The sequence below is a fragment of the Triticum aestivum genome, chromosome 3B, assembly GCF_018294505.1.
Source record: "Triticum aestivum cultivar Chinese Spring chromosome 3B, IWGSC CS RefSeq v2.1, whole genome shotgun sequence".
Taxonomy (NCBI): domain Eukaryota; kingdom Viridiplantae; phylum Streptophyta; class Magnoliopsida; order Poales; family Poaceae; genus Triticum; species Triticum aestivum.
The window spans coordinates 227,072,854-227,087,197 of NC_057801.1; the positions used below are offsets into that span (position 1 = coordinate 227,072,854).

The window sequence follows — 14,344 nt, forward strand, 5'->3', positions numbered from 1 at the left end:
CACCCTCAACGTATCAGCATAGGCCTACACAGCGTCGCAAGAGAGGTGGTACTCTTCCATATGTGCTTAATTTATTGATCTCATCTAGAAAATAGATCGTAATTTGTTTACTGTAGTTTTCTTGTCCCTACCAAATTGTAGTGGCTAGTTGAAAGCAAACATTGGTTGCGAAGTAGATTTGTCCGGTTTGCACCTTCAGATCCGCCATGGCACGGGAACTATACTCGTAAAGCTTATGGTTTCCCCCCTTTATATTCACTACCATCATCGTAGGTGCTTCGTGTCATGCTAGCACTGCTCCTCAAGACCTCAACCCAAAGCTTACATGTTGAAATACGAATCTGATATGATGCTCATATCACTAAAATAGAGAACGTTTAATTGGTCACCTAATGTTCCTATATTCGTTTCGAAAAGCATGTGCGCCACCCATTGGTCCAGCTAGTTCCACTTTCCTGATTTTTCTCTTGATGCTTAGGGTTTTCCCCTTTTATCTACTCTACTATGATCTCCGTAGGTGCTTTCTGTTGTACTAGCATTACTCCACCCTCCAAGCTAAACAACACAACACTCAGAATTTGAAAGCTTAGTTGTTCAAATATGATTGTGATATGATACTGATATTAGTTAACCGACACATTTAATTGGTTAGCTAAAGGTCCCGCTTGAGTTTCCAAATGCATGTCGCGACATATAGAGAGACAGCATAATTGCATTTCTTTGTCACTTGTTGACCATACTTTCTTGTCCATACCAAATCTTAGTTGTTATTTCAAAGCAAACATTGGTTGCTAACTACCCTTTGCGTGGTTTGCAGCTTCAGATCTGCCATCCCACTGCCACGGTCAACACTGTACTGATCATGCTTATGTTTTCCCCATTTTATGATGACCACAATCAGCCTACGTGGTTCGTGTCGTAATAGCACTGTTCCACCCATCGAGCTAAACAAGCTTAGTTGTAAAAATTCATATCTTATATTATTGCTGATATTAGTAAAACTGAGAGATGTTTAATTGGTTAGCTAAATGTTCCTACTTTAGTTTCGAAATGCATGTGAGCCACATATGGAGAGACCAGAAAGAATAGTATTTCTCTGTGCGCTCTGGTTCATCATGGGTGGCCAACCGACATTGTATTGAAACACTTGTAATATCTTCAATCTGCTTGCTCTTCTGCTCTTCTTTAAGATGATACTCTTCTCTTGCGGTCGACTGGTTAGGTCGAGTTGTTCTCCCTTCGTATATTTTGAATCTGTCAGGTCAGGTCGACTTGTTCTTCTTTACTATATGTTGAAGCTATCATCTGCGAAGTGTCATCACTTCTGGAGCTCTCATATTTTGAGTAGTAGACCACATTATATTAATGCACACAACAAATTACAGCATGCATGGCATCTTTTAAAAGAATTGCAGAGATAGCACAAAGGGGTTTACAGGGAGGCAGTATTGGATTAGAATCACTTCTGCGTTACAAAGAAAATCTCACTTCTTTTTATGTTTTCATGCATGTCAGATATTGAACATTATCAAAATGAACATGAGAATGGGCGCACGAGAGGAATATTGTGGAACGATCCACTGGCTAACAAACTTGGCATGATGGAGGATGGCCTATCTTATTCACCCATCAAGGTGCTTGCTCTAACTTTGCAAAGTTGTATTGGTCGCACATATTTTGCATCTGACCTCTTGCAATTCTTCTACTTTGTTACACAATCTGGTTAGTTTAAGCATCATATATGAGTATATGCCATAACTATCCATTTTCTGTACCTATTCCATGTGTCGTCACACTATGTTTTTCCAGTCAAATGTTGTTCTTTCGTGATAGATGTCCAAAAGGAAGAGGGTGAGTGCAGATCCTCAAGGAGTACAAACTAGGTATTTGGAAAAGGTAGTGGTACCTGTTAAATCAGATAGATCAGCAGCCACAGAAAACACAGGCCCAACTGTACCACACTTTACCCCTACTCCAGTGGCCAAACCCCTATTAGAACTGCTGGGAGCCCAGCGTCAGATACTGTCTATGATATCAATTCAAAATTTGAACTCCTAAATTTCTGCTTGTGCCTTACCTTCTCTCTTGTATGAAAACTAATTTCATATGAATCTCCTTGCTCAAAGGATTATACGATCTCAAAACAATAATGGGCTATGCATTGCTCTTGTTAGTACATCTCTCCCTTTTGCCTTGTAACGCTGTACTTAATTAATTGCTATTTGATTATGTATCATCAGTCTGCACCTGAGCTTCATTATCCTCTGTTTCTTCCAATATTATTTGATCTATATTTAATCTTTGCAAAATGTAGAATAATGGCAACGCTTATAAAGAATTTTCTTTGGGGAATTTATTGAATTATCCTTCCATCAACATGGAGAAGGGCTTTGTCCATCCCGTGTTAACATGTAATGTAAGTTCATCCTTCTCAAGCCTTCAACTTTGTTCTAGTATAGATTTGGATAGGCATCATTGCCTCCACTGCTGTTTGCTTTGCTGTTTACATCTGATTGGATGTTTGCAACAACTACCAGTTTCAAATTGTAGTTGTAAAAACATGTTCCTTATGCAGAACAGATCCATTTATTTGCTTATATAATTGTGAAAACTGTTACGTGTCTCCTTGTTTCTCTTTCAGAGTCGTATCTCTTATGTCAGGCAAAACTTTAGGGAAGATAGTGAGCCAAACCATCTTGAGGACAGCGAGATGACCCCAAGGTCCTGTCTTGATGAAGACAGTGAGTTGAAGCTACTCACCAGCAGGTGTGAGACAATCTCTGTGCAGTCGCTGCCTCAATCAGTTCGACTTCTTCAGTCTCAACTTAAAGCGGAAAGGCTTGCTTCAGCTCAGCTCTAACTTGAAGTCAAAGATGCAATGAAGATGTCAGAGGACTGTCGTGTGCACCATCATGCCTTAAATCTAGTGTTGATGCATCTATCGTTGACACAACTGAGGTCTAATCAGCTTCTTCAGCTATTTGGGGGGCCCGACCTGGCCAGGCCTAGTGCCTTCTGAAGTGCTCTCAGTTTTGTATATTCTTTTGTCGGCGCGTTTATTTGCACTGGTGGCGAACTTTGATGCCCAGTGGATGTAATATGTGTGATAGCCGTGATAGCCTAGCGTAAGTTGCTTGCTTATTTATTTCCTTATTGTCTTGTTTATTTGTTTGCTTGTAGTCATTGCAGTTCTTTTTCTGCGGTTTGCTAGTGGCTGCAATAATTTATTTTTTAAACCTAGGCCACAATAACCATGGGCTAATATTTACTGTAGTGACACTAGGCCTCCTACGGGCCGTAGAAATAGTGGGCCTTCTACGGGACGTAGAAATAGTCGGCCTTCTACGGGCCGTAGAAACAATGGGCCAGCTACGGGCCGTAGAAACAATGGGCCTTCTACGGGCCGTAGAAACAATGGGCCTTCTACGGGCTGTATCATCAATGGGCCTTACACGGGCAGTATGATCGATTGGCCAAACATGGGCCAATAACAGGCCGCATTATGGCCGTAAACGGGCTAGAGTTGGAATCGTCCGTTCATGGGCCGACCATAACGGGCCATCGTTAATAGGTCGTATTTCATGACGCTATGAAAACGGCCCAACGTGTTAATGGACCACAAACGGGCCGACTATAACCATGGGCTGAATTTGGCCCATAAGCAAAAAATGAACAGTAACGGGCCGTAAGTAAACGAATGTTGGAAATGAGCCCAAGAATAAATGGGCTCTGAGAAGGCCGAAAGATAACATGGGCTGGAAACGGCCCAACGGAATAACGGGCCCTTAATGGGTATAAAGCGGTACACTATTCATTACGGGCCAGTTTCACAACGGGCCATTAATGGGTGTAAAGTAAAACACTGTTCATTACGGGCCAGTTTCACCACGGGTCGTTAATAGGCCAAGAGTTACATAGGGCCTCATATGGCCCGAAATACGTCATGGGCCATACATGGGCCAGAAGTGAAAACGGGCTGGAATCATATTGGGTGGCCCAGATGACGCTATTGGGCCTAATTCGGGTAGGGCGTAACGGGCCTTGGGTTAGCGGGCTGTAAATGGGCTATATGCGAACAAGCCATTAACAGGCTTTACATGGGCCGGCCCGCCACCTTTTGACCAAGTCAAACAGGCTGGCCTTTTCACAGGAATGGGCCTCTGTTGGGCCGTGCCACGTGTTGACGTATCATAGGCACCTTCTGTCCAATGAGCGGATGACATCTGTCCCAACGGTGAGCCGACACGTGTTTCCTCCAGCCAATGATGATTTTACACGTGGAAAATCCCCATTGGTCGGGGTTGTTAACGGGTTATCGGATCCAAAACCCGACCCAATAGCTTAACGGCATTCCGTTACGGTGGATGCCATGTGTCGGTCACCCTTGACGAAAGTAGTTCTGTGACGCGCGATTTATCGTCATGAAGTGGACACTTCCGTGATGATAATTTTGGTAATGTCATGGAACACTTCTATGACAGCACAGGTATGACTATCTTGATTCTGTCATAAAATCGTCATGGATGTACATGCATGACAAAAAACGCGACCTACTGTGACAAACACGTATCATCACGGAAGTATATTTTTTTTGTAGTGCATGATATCAGTACCTGCCCGTTTGTGACGTGTTTGATTAGGAAAGTTTGCAAATGTTAAGAAACTATTTATTGGGAGGAAAGTTTGTGACGTGTCTGTTATTTGTTTCCTAAAACAAATTTCACTAATGAGAGAAATCGATTGATTTAGATAAGTTAGGAAAGTTAGATTCAAATCTATTATTTGTTTCTTAAAATTTGTTATTTGTTTCCTAAGACAAATTGAACCAATAAAAGGAATCGATTGATATGAATAATTTAAGGAAGTTAGATCTGTGATTTGTTATACGTTAGGAAAGTCCTGGTTGTAATAAAGAGTGAGAGAAAAATAAACCGATGGACCAGGATGGGAGGGGGTGGTGGGAGGAGAGACGAAAAAACCCAGCAAAAATAAACCGTGGAGACTATTCACCAACTGCTCCATTAGGAGTAGAGATATGCATGGGTATATATGCAAAGAGGCAATATCGGTGGACTAAACTACAGAATGCCAGAATAAGATGGGATAGCTAGTCCTATCGAAGACTACGCTTCTGGCAGCCTCCGTCTTGCAGCATGTAGAAGAGAGTAGATTGAAGTCCTCCAAGTAGCATCGCATAGCATAATCCTACCCGGCATCCTTCCCTCGTCGCCCTGTGGAAAAGCGATCACCGGGTTGTCTGTGGAACTTGTCTGGGTGTGTTTTATTAAGTATCCGGTTCTAGTTGTCATAAGGTCAATGTACAACTCTGGGTCGTCCTTTTACCGAGGGACACGGCTATTCGAATAGATAAACTTCCCTGCAGGGGTCCACCACATAACCCAACACGCTCGATCCCCATTGGCCGGACACACTTTTTTGGGTCATGCCCGGCCTCGAAAGATCAACACGTCGCAACCCCACCTAGGCACAACAGAGAGGTCAGCATGTCGGTCTAAATCCTATGCGCGCAGGGGTCTGGGCCCATCGCCCATTGCACACCTGCATGTTGCCTACACGGCCGGAAGCAGACCTAGCCCCCTTAATACAAGAGCAGGCTTACGGTCCAATCCGGCGCATGCCGCTTAGTCGCTAACGTCACGAAGGCTTCGGCTGATACCACGACGCCGAGTGCCCATAACTGTTCCCGCGTAGTTGGTTAGTGCGTATAGGCCAGTGGCCAGACTCAGATCAAATACCAAGATCTCGTTAATCATGTTATTATGAAGTAACCGCGAACGCGGACCAAGGCCAGGACCACCTCTCGCCTAGGTGGTCTCAACCTGCCATGTCGCTCCGCCACAAAAGATCCACACAGAGGGCCGTCGGGACAAATGTCCTTTCAGCCCCCAATCCGTGAATCACTCGTGGGTACTCAACGAGCCGACCCGACTTTAGTCACCATCTGTATAGTATGTATATATGTATAGTATATACCCGTGATCACCTCCCGAGTGATCACGGCCCGATGGTATCGCAAGGCAGACTCACAATAATGTAGGGCCAATGATGATAAACTAGCATCCTATACTTAGCATTTAGGATTGCGGGTAAGGTATCAACGACTGTAGCAATAATGATAGGCTATGCACCAGAATAGGAGTAACCGAACAGTAACATGCTACACTACTCTAATGCAAGCAGTAGAGAGAAGAATAGGCGATATCTGGTGATCAAGGGGGGGGCTTGCCTGGTTGCTCTGGCAAGAAGGAGGCCTCGTCAACTCCGTAGTCGAACTGGGCAGTAGCAGCGTCAGTCTCGTAATCTACCGGAGAGAAGAGGGGGAAGAAACAATAAATACAATGCAAACATAACCATGACGATGCATGACATGACAATGAGTGGTGCTAGGTGTGCCCTAACGCAGTAGTAGGTGATACCGGCGAGAGGAGGAAACAACCGAGAAAGTATCCTTGGTGTTTCGCATTTTCGGACAGGTGATTCAGAGGAGGAAAATTGTGAGTTCTCTATGCTAGGGATGTGTGGCGGACGAACGGGCTGCGAATCCGGATTCGTCTCGTCGTTCTGAGCAACTTTTATGTAGAAAACATTTTCATCTGAGCTACAGTTTATTTTCTATGTTTTTCTAAAGTTTTAATCATTTTCTGAATTTATTTATCTATTTAATTCTAACATTATCTAGAATAGTGTATGCTGACCTCATCATGACGTCAGTAGTCAACAGGACGTTGACTGGGTCAAACTGACGTGTGGGTCCAATGGGACCCACCTGTCATAGACTAAACATGTTAATTAGGGTTTAATTAAGCCGGATTAGTTATGTTTAACTAAACTAGATTAATTAAGTTAAATAATTTATTAATTAATTAATTAATATATTTTTTATTTCTTATTATCATTTTTTAACCTTTTCTTTTTAATCCATTTTCGTTCTTAGGGGCGTGGGCCCCGTTTGTCATTGGCCCAGAGGCCAAACGGGCACGGTGCACTGGGCTCAGGTTAAGAGGGGGTGGAGCGGAGCCACGGGGCTCGCAGGCGCGAGCGCTAGCGGCCAGGGGCTGCGCGGGCAGTGACCCGAGCAGGGCTGGGGCAAGGGGGTGCAGCCAGGCGGACGCAGCGGCATGGGCACGAGAGGAACGCGGGCAGTGGCGCCCGAGGCCATGAGTAGGCGAGCGCGTCCATGGGGCTCGCGAGCGTAGCTGCGCAGGACGCCGAGCGGGACGGCAGGGAGGTGGACGGCGCAGGGAGCAGCGAGCGCACGCCGGCAAGTGCAGGGATGCGGGGGTCGCAGCGAGCGCGACCAAGGCGCGACGGGGAGGGGGGAAGAGGCTCACATCGAGCCTGTCGTTGTGCAATCGCGTGCTCGGGGAGGGCCCGAGGTAGATGGATGGCGGCGGCGAGGTCGATCCGGTGATGGCAGCGGGCTTCGGGGCGCCAACGAGGAGCGGCGGGGTGGCGCGCGGCATCGACGTCGGCGGGGTCGGGGTGCGGCTACCCCGATCCCGATCCAGACGAGGGAGGAGCGAAGCATGCAACGTGGTGGCGCCGGCGACGTCGTCAGGTGCGCGAGGACGAGGGCGGGGCCGGCGAGGCGACTCGAGGCGACGGCCACGGGGCCAGCCCCGATCCAATCTGGATCAGGGGGAAAGGGAGAGACGTGGGGAGAGTGGGGGTGTCGGTAGGTTAGGATTTTCATCGGGGTCGGGATAAGGGGAGTAAGGGGTGGCTGGCTGGGCCGGCCTGGTCGACGAAACCGAATGGGCCAAGAGGCCCAATGGGGAAAAGGGGGGTGGCCTTTGCCCTTTTATTTGTTTTTGTTTATTATTCTTTTACAGTTTTGTAATTTTGTTGATCTAATAAATGAGTATAGTTAAATGTGCCACTTAGCACATAAATACTAGGCGAGGTTTTGAAGCAGCACCCAAAGTTCCAAATTATTTTGAATAGTTTAACTATTTGTTTAAGTTGAAATGGTTCAAATATTTACTTGTGAGTTAGTTTTAAATAGGTTAGGGCCACTTTAAATATTCAAAAGAGGCTGGCTCCTACATGACAAATAGTTAGGGAATATTTTCAACCCATCGAACATTTTTCCTTATCAGTTTGAAGAAATAAAATTTGACTTGTTTTTGGAATTTGAATTTCAATCCTGTTTGAATCAACGCGAGTTTAATTAACGGTAATCGTGGTGACGTGGCATCATTAGCAGGGAATTATTGTAGCTTAATTATCCGAGCGTCACACGTATCAAGGGCCACCGCAGCAGGACGCTCCGGTGGGTGCGGGTGCGGATCTGCCCCTCCCCGTCCCCACCCATCCATCAATCTGAAGAGGGAGGGGGGAGGTCGCTGGTGGTGATGGGGTTTCGTCGGTGGGGGTTGCCGATGGCGGGATTTGGAGAGGAATCGAGAGGGGGTGGAGCTCGAGTGGATCTTCGGCCAGGAAGGGGAGGTGGCGCTAGCGGTGGAGTGGACGCCGTGGTCGGGGTCGGCGGCGGCGGGTCATGGGGAGAGGAGTGGTGTGCGGGGGAGAGGAGCTCACGGTGGTGTGCGGGGGAGAGGGTGTCATCCGGCCACTGACAGGTGGGCCTGCAAGGAATTAGGCCCACATGTCAGTGTCCTCGGCGGCATGTGGTGTACGTGAGGGGAGTTGCTTTCGGGTGGGTGTGGGTGGGTGAGAGGGTGAGGGGGTGTGGGCCGTTGGATCTGGCAGTGTCCGACGGTTTGTGATGCTTGATCTGTGTGACATGCTCGTAGACTAATCAAAACGAAGTACAGATTTTGATGAAGTTATGACCATCTAAATTGGTCGTAATCGATTAACAATAGGCGGCTGCTACGAGTCAGTCAGATGATTTTGTCTAGAAATCATCCGCTTAGCTAGCCGCCCGATCTACGCATTGGTGGTCGTTTGATCACATCAATATGTCACGACAGCACCGAGCGTGAAAATACTTCAACGCAGCATCGATGACATCCCCATGAAGCTCCATTGCAGCTCTCAACGGCGTGCTAAGAGCTCCAACACAACACCATAGTGCCCGGCGAAGCTCCATTGCAACGTCGGGGAGCTCCAAAGCAGCACCACGACGCCTGGCGGTAAGCTCCCTTATCTTTTTATGACAATGTTTAAGTACAGTTGCCTCAAATAACTAGAGGTAGTTTCATACTAGGTGGGATTTTCATCGATTCACTAGGAAGTGGGTCAAATTTTAATTATAGATGCCTCATAGTTTGTTCAAATGATTTCATATTTCACACAAGTTTTCATCTTGGAATTACAAACAATGTTGTCATAGGGATTTTTCATTTTATTTTCACGAAAAACCAATTTTTCATTTTTCGAGTGCACAAAATGAGTTTTTTTGTGAAGGACCTACCAAATATTTGTCGCAAAATTGGACCAAATCATTTTTATAAAATATTAGGCCATATTTAAAGTACAATTGACTAAATTGTTGGTTGTAAAATATGTTGGATCCACCTCTCATAAAAAAAGACAAATTTCCGCTGATTCAGTAGGAAGCGGGTCAAATTTGAACTGCAGCTGCCTCATAGTTTGCTATTTATTTTTCCCAAAAATCATTTTTCGGTACAAAGTATCTATTTAATCATAGAAACACCAAAAGTTTTCCAAGATTCAACCACTAGCTAGGAACGATCATGCCCGCCCTTTTGACCGCATTTTGAAATGGGCATGACAAATTCAAAAAAAAATTGGAAACCATCGCATTGTGTCATTATATGTGGTCAAGTTCCTAAGAAAAATAATAAACTTGTAATACGGCAATTATTTTTAAAAAGTGTTCTCAGAAATGAGCTATCACGTGTGGAGATCAATGGCTTTCAAGCCAAATGATCAATCTTATGGCCATATTCATGGCATAGCTTGTTCAAATAATCTCATATTGTGCACAAGGGTGCATATTGGAATGGCAAACAATGTTGCCTAAGGAAGTTTTCATTTTCTTTGGCCAAAAAAATCATTTTACATTTTTCGAGCACCCAAAATGAGTTTTTTTGTGAAGAACCTACCAAATAATTATTGCAAAATTGGACCAAATCAATTTTGTAAAATATTAGGTCATATTTAATGCACAATTGACCAAATGGTTGGATGTTAAAAGTTTTTATCCACCTCTCATGAAAAAGACAATTTTTTAATGATTTAGTAGGAAGCGAGTCAAATTTGAACTGCAGCTTCCTCATAGTTTGCTATTTATTTTTCCCAAAAATCATTTTTAGGTACAAAAGTATCTATTTAATCAGAGAAACACCAAAAGTTTTCCAAGATTCAACCACTAGCTAGGAACGGTCATGCCCGCCGTTTTGACCGCATTTTGAAATGGGCATGAAAAATTCAAAAAAAACAAAAAATTGGAAACTTTTCCATTGTGTCATTATATATGACCAAGTTCCCACGAAAATTAATAAACTTTTAATACGATAATTAAAAATGTGTTCTCAGAAACGAGCTTATCACGTGTGGAGATCAATGGCTTTCAAGCCAAATGATCAATCTTATGGCCATATTCATGGCATAGTTTGTTCAAATGATCTCATATTGTGCACAAGGGGTGCATATTGGAATGGCAAACAATGTGGCCTAAGGAAGCTTACATTTTCTTTGGATGAAAAAATCATTTTCCATTTTTCGAGCACCCAAAATGAGTTTTTTTAAGAACCTACCAAATAATTGTTGCAAAATTGGACCAAATCAATTTTATATAATACTAGGCCATATTTAATGCACAATTGATCAAATGGTTGGGTGTCAAAAGATTTTATCCACCTCTCGTGAAAAAGATAATTTTCCGCCGATTTAGTAGGAAGCAGGTCAAATTTGAACAGCAGCTGCCTCATAGTTTGCTATTTATTTTTCCCAAAAATCATTTTTAGGTACAAAATTATCTATTTAATCAAAGAAACACCAAAAGTTTTCCAAGATTCAACCACTAGCTAGGAACGGTCATGCCCGCTGTTTTGACCGCATTTTGAAATGGGCATGAAAATTCAAAAAAATAAATTGGGAAACCTTCGCATTGTGTCATTAATAAAAAGGTGCACTATTCTTGTTATTTGGGCCGGGCTAGGCCGGGCTCGGGATTGTGATTTTGAGGTCGGAACCAAGCCCGACCCAGAGAATGCCTAGGTTTAGCCTAGCGACATCAGTCATCATGCTAATGTCACTTACATTTTTCTCCTCTTTTTTTATTTTCATCTTATTTTATACGCATATACGATTATTTTAAAAACATAAATTTAGTTAAGAAATTCAAAACCACGAATTTGAAAAAAAAAATGTTAACATAGTATACAATTTGTTTGCTCGGTTCTTAGAAGATGTGAATAATTTAAAAAAAAAATATTCATGACAATGAAAAAATGTTGCTTTGTTTCAAAAAATATATGCCCAATTTTTTGAAATTGTTTATTCAATGTAATATAAATAGATTAGAAATGGCCTTTGATTTGCTGATCCAACTGAAATCGCAGCCTTTGGTTTGTTGATTACTAGTACTGTATAGATTAGAAAGTACTAGCGCCAACGACGTCAAAAAAAAAACACGCGCCAACTGTTGGTCCGGAAAGCATCGGATTGGATTGGGATTTAATAAAGGGGACGACGCACCGGCGGGTTTGCAACCCTAGTTTTCGATCTGATCTTTCCCCCATCTTCGCCGCCTATCTTCCCAACTTCCCCCCATCTCGAGTTTGCGCGCACTCCGACGAACATGGCAGCGATCATGGCGGGGCGCGGGCAGGGGCTGGAGCAAGATTTCGATTTCTTCGTGGTGGTCGACTTCGAGGCGACGTGCGTCAAAGACGCGCGGATCTTCCCGCAGGAAATCATCGAGTTCCCTGCCGTGCTCGTCGACGGCGCCACCGGCTGCATCGAGTCCGCGTTTCGCAGGTACGTTCGTCCAAAACATCACCCTGTGCTGACCCAGTTTTGCAGGGAACTCACCGGCATCCGGCAGGAGGACGTCGACGGCGGCGTGGATCTCGTTGAGGCGCTCTGGCTGCACGACGCTTGGTTGAAGGCGGAGACGGCGGGGGCAGGGAACAAGAGACGCGTCCGCTTGGCCGTCGTGACATGGGGGGACTGGGACTGCCGCACCATGCTCGAGTTCGAGTGCCGCTTCAAGGGCATCGAGAAGCCCTCCTACTTCGATCAGTGAGTCCCCTTCCAGGCGGCGCTCGGTGGCGGAGGGCGGGTCAACCTGCAGGAAGCGGTCCGGGCGGCGGGGCTGGACTGGGAGGGCCGCCTGCACTGCGGGCTGGACGACGCGCGCAACACCGCGCGGCTGCTTGCTGAGCTCATGCGGCGCGGGGTCAAGATCAGCATCACCGGCTCGCTGGCGCCGCCGCCGCCGATGCAGAAGCAGCCGGCTCGCACAAGCCTTTGCGGTGGCTCACCGGCGCTGGCGTCCGCGCCGCCGCCGATCCAGCAGCAGCCGCCTCGCACGGGCCCTTTCGGTGGCTCGTTTGCGCTGGTGCCGGCGCCGCCGATCCAGCAGAAGCAGCAGCCACACATAATCAACCCCTGCGGTGGCTCCTCTGCACCGTGCTTCTGGTACTGCGGCGTGGCGAGCAGAGGAGGCATGGAGCCAGGGCCGACGCAGTCTGGATGCGGCAACTGGACGCCGGCCATGGGACCCTACTTCCTGTGGAGCAACTGAACCCAGTGTCGCTCAGCTGCTAGTGTTGATCGTCCTAGCCATCAGAATCTGTCTAGTCTAAGGTGTAAATTTGGTCTTTGAAATAGAACTTGACCAATGGGGCTATTCTTGATGTAATCGGTGTCTGAATTAGTATTATCAATAGAAATTTCGTTCTAATTTCTTCAGCATCGAACGCAAAATCGTCGGAGGATGCACTGAGCACGACCAGAAAAAACAACCAAATGTGGATTTCTGAGATAAGAGCACACATGCCTCAGCATATTGGAAAAAAACAACCTTATATCCAAAATCATTTCCTTGAACACAAATGCCTCATCATATTTGATACTGAAACCCCAGGTTTAATATCATCAATAGAAGATTTGTTTAGTTACATTCCTTGTCCGCAAATTTCTTCAGTATTATTAAAAATTATTAATGGCTGATGGATAAACGGATGTGTTCAACAAAAAAGAAAGATAAATGGCAGTGTTATGAGAATTCAGATCATATATGCCACCTTGTATATCAATCAAGGTAAAAAAAAAGCAGCTGAGTCGTCCCTGAGACAACAGAAAATTCAGATCATTTCCTTGTCAAACTCTTACATAAACGGAATGAAAATTTGGTCAATCAAGTCTCATCTTTGCAAACCAGCAGGTGGTACAAGCACAAGGAACGACTAACCATGGTTTGGGTGGGTCAGTTACATGGTGCTCAAAGACTAGCAAAATCTAGAGTGAAGTGCACTGTAGGTCCCTAAACTATTCGAGGGGTGTCAACCAGGTCCTCGAACTATGAAAATCGACATGTGGGTCCTCAAACTATTGTAAGTGTCTCAGTCACGTCCAAAACCTGCCCGACCCAGTCTGACCTACCGTTGACTGTTGCCACGTCGGACAGGGGTAACGGAGGTGGATGGATATTTACAAAAAACACCCCGAATCGTTTCAGATCTCCATTCCCCAGTCCTTGCCTCTTCTTCTCCTTCTCTCCCGATCTCTCTCACGGCGATTTGGGGGCGGCGGCGCCTTGGCGATTTGGTGTGGCCGCACGGAGACGGCGGCGCCTGCCTAGGCGTCGATGGCTCCGGTACGACGGCTCCCTGGAGATCCTCCTCCACAGTACGGTATGTTCCTCTCTGTCCTCCCAATCGATTTGTGACTAGGGTTAGGATTTGATCCGAATTGGTTAGGGTTAGGTTTGTGCGCAGCTTCCTGATGCTCGATTCCCTCTCTTTGCACGTAGGACCGAACGACGACCTCTTTTCAGTAGAGATTCATCACAGTGGGTTCTTTTGTGGTGACGGCCCAAACAAGACATATGTAGATGAGCGTATTGACACATTTGATTGTTGTGAAGTGGACACATGGTCTCTGCTTTGGATAGAAGATTTTGTTAGGCAGTGTGGCTATGCAGATGTCACAAGGTTGGAAGTGTATTGGTTGCTGTCAGGGAAATCATTGTTTGGTGGTCTGCGAGTGCTCGGGTGTGATGCTGACACAAATTATATGATGTCTGTGGTCAGCAAGATCAAAACTTTTGAGCTATATGTGAATGATAAAGATCTGGAGAGATCAATCTTCAGTGATAATGACATTCCAATGACTGGAGGCCCTGAGCTGCCTAAGGTTTTTACTCCTACAAAGATAAAGCCACTGG

General features: G+C 45.5%; 1 pseudogene; it reads left to right on the forward strand.

Annotated features, from left to right (window-relative positions):
* Positions 1-11,613: 11,613 nt before the first annotated feature.
* Positions 11,614-12,867, forward strand: LOC123065262 (ERI1 exoribonuclease 2-like; annotated as a pseudogene).
* The last annotated feature ends 1,477 nt before the right edge of the window (positions 12,868-14,344 follow it).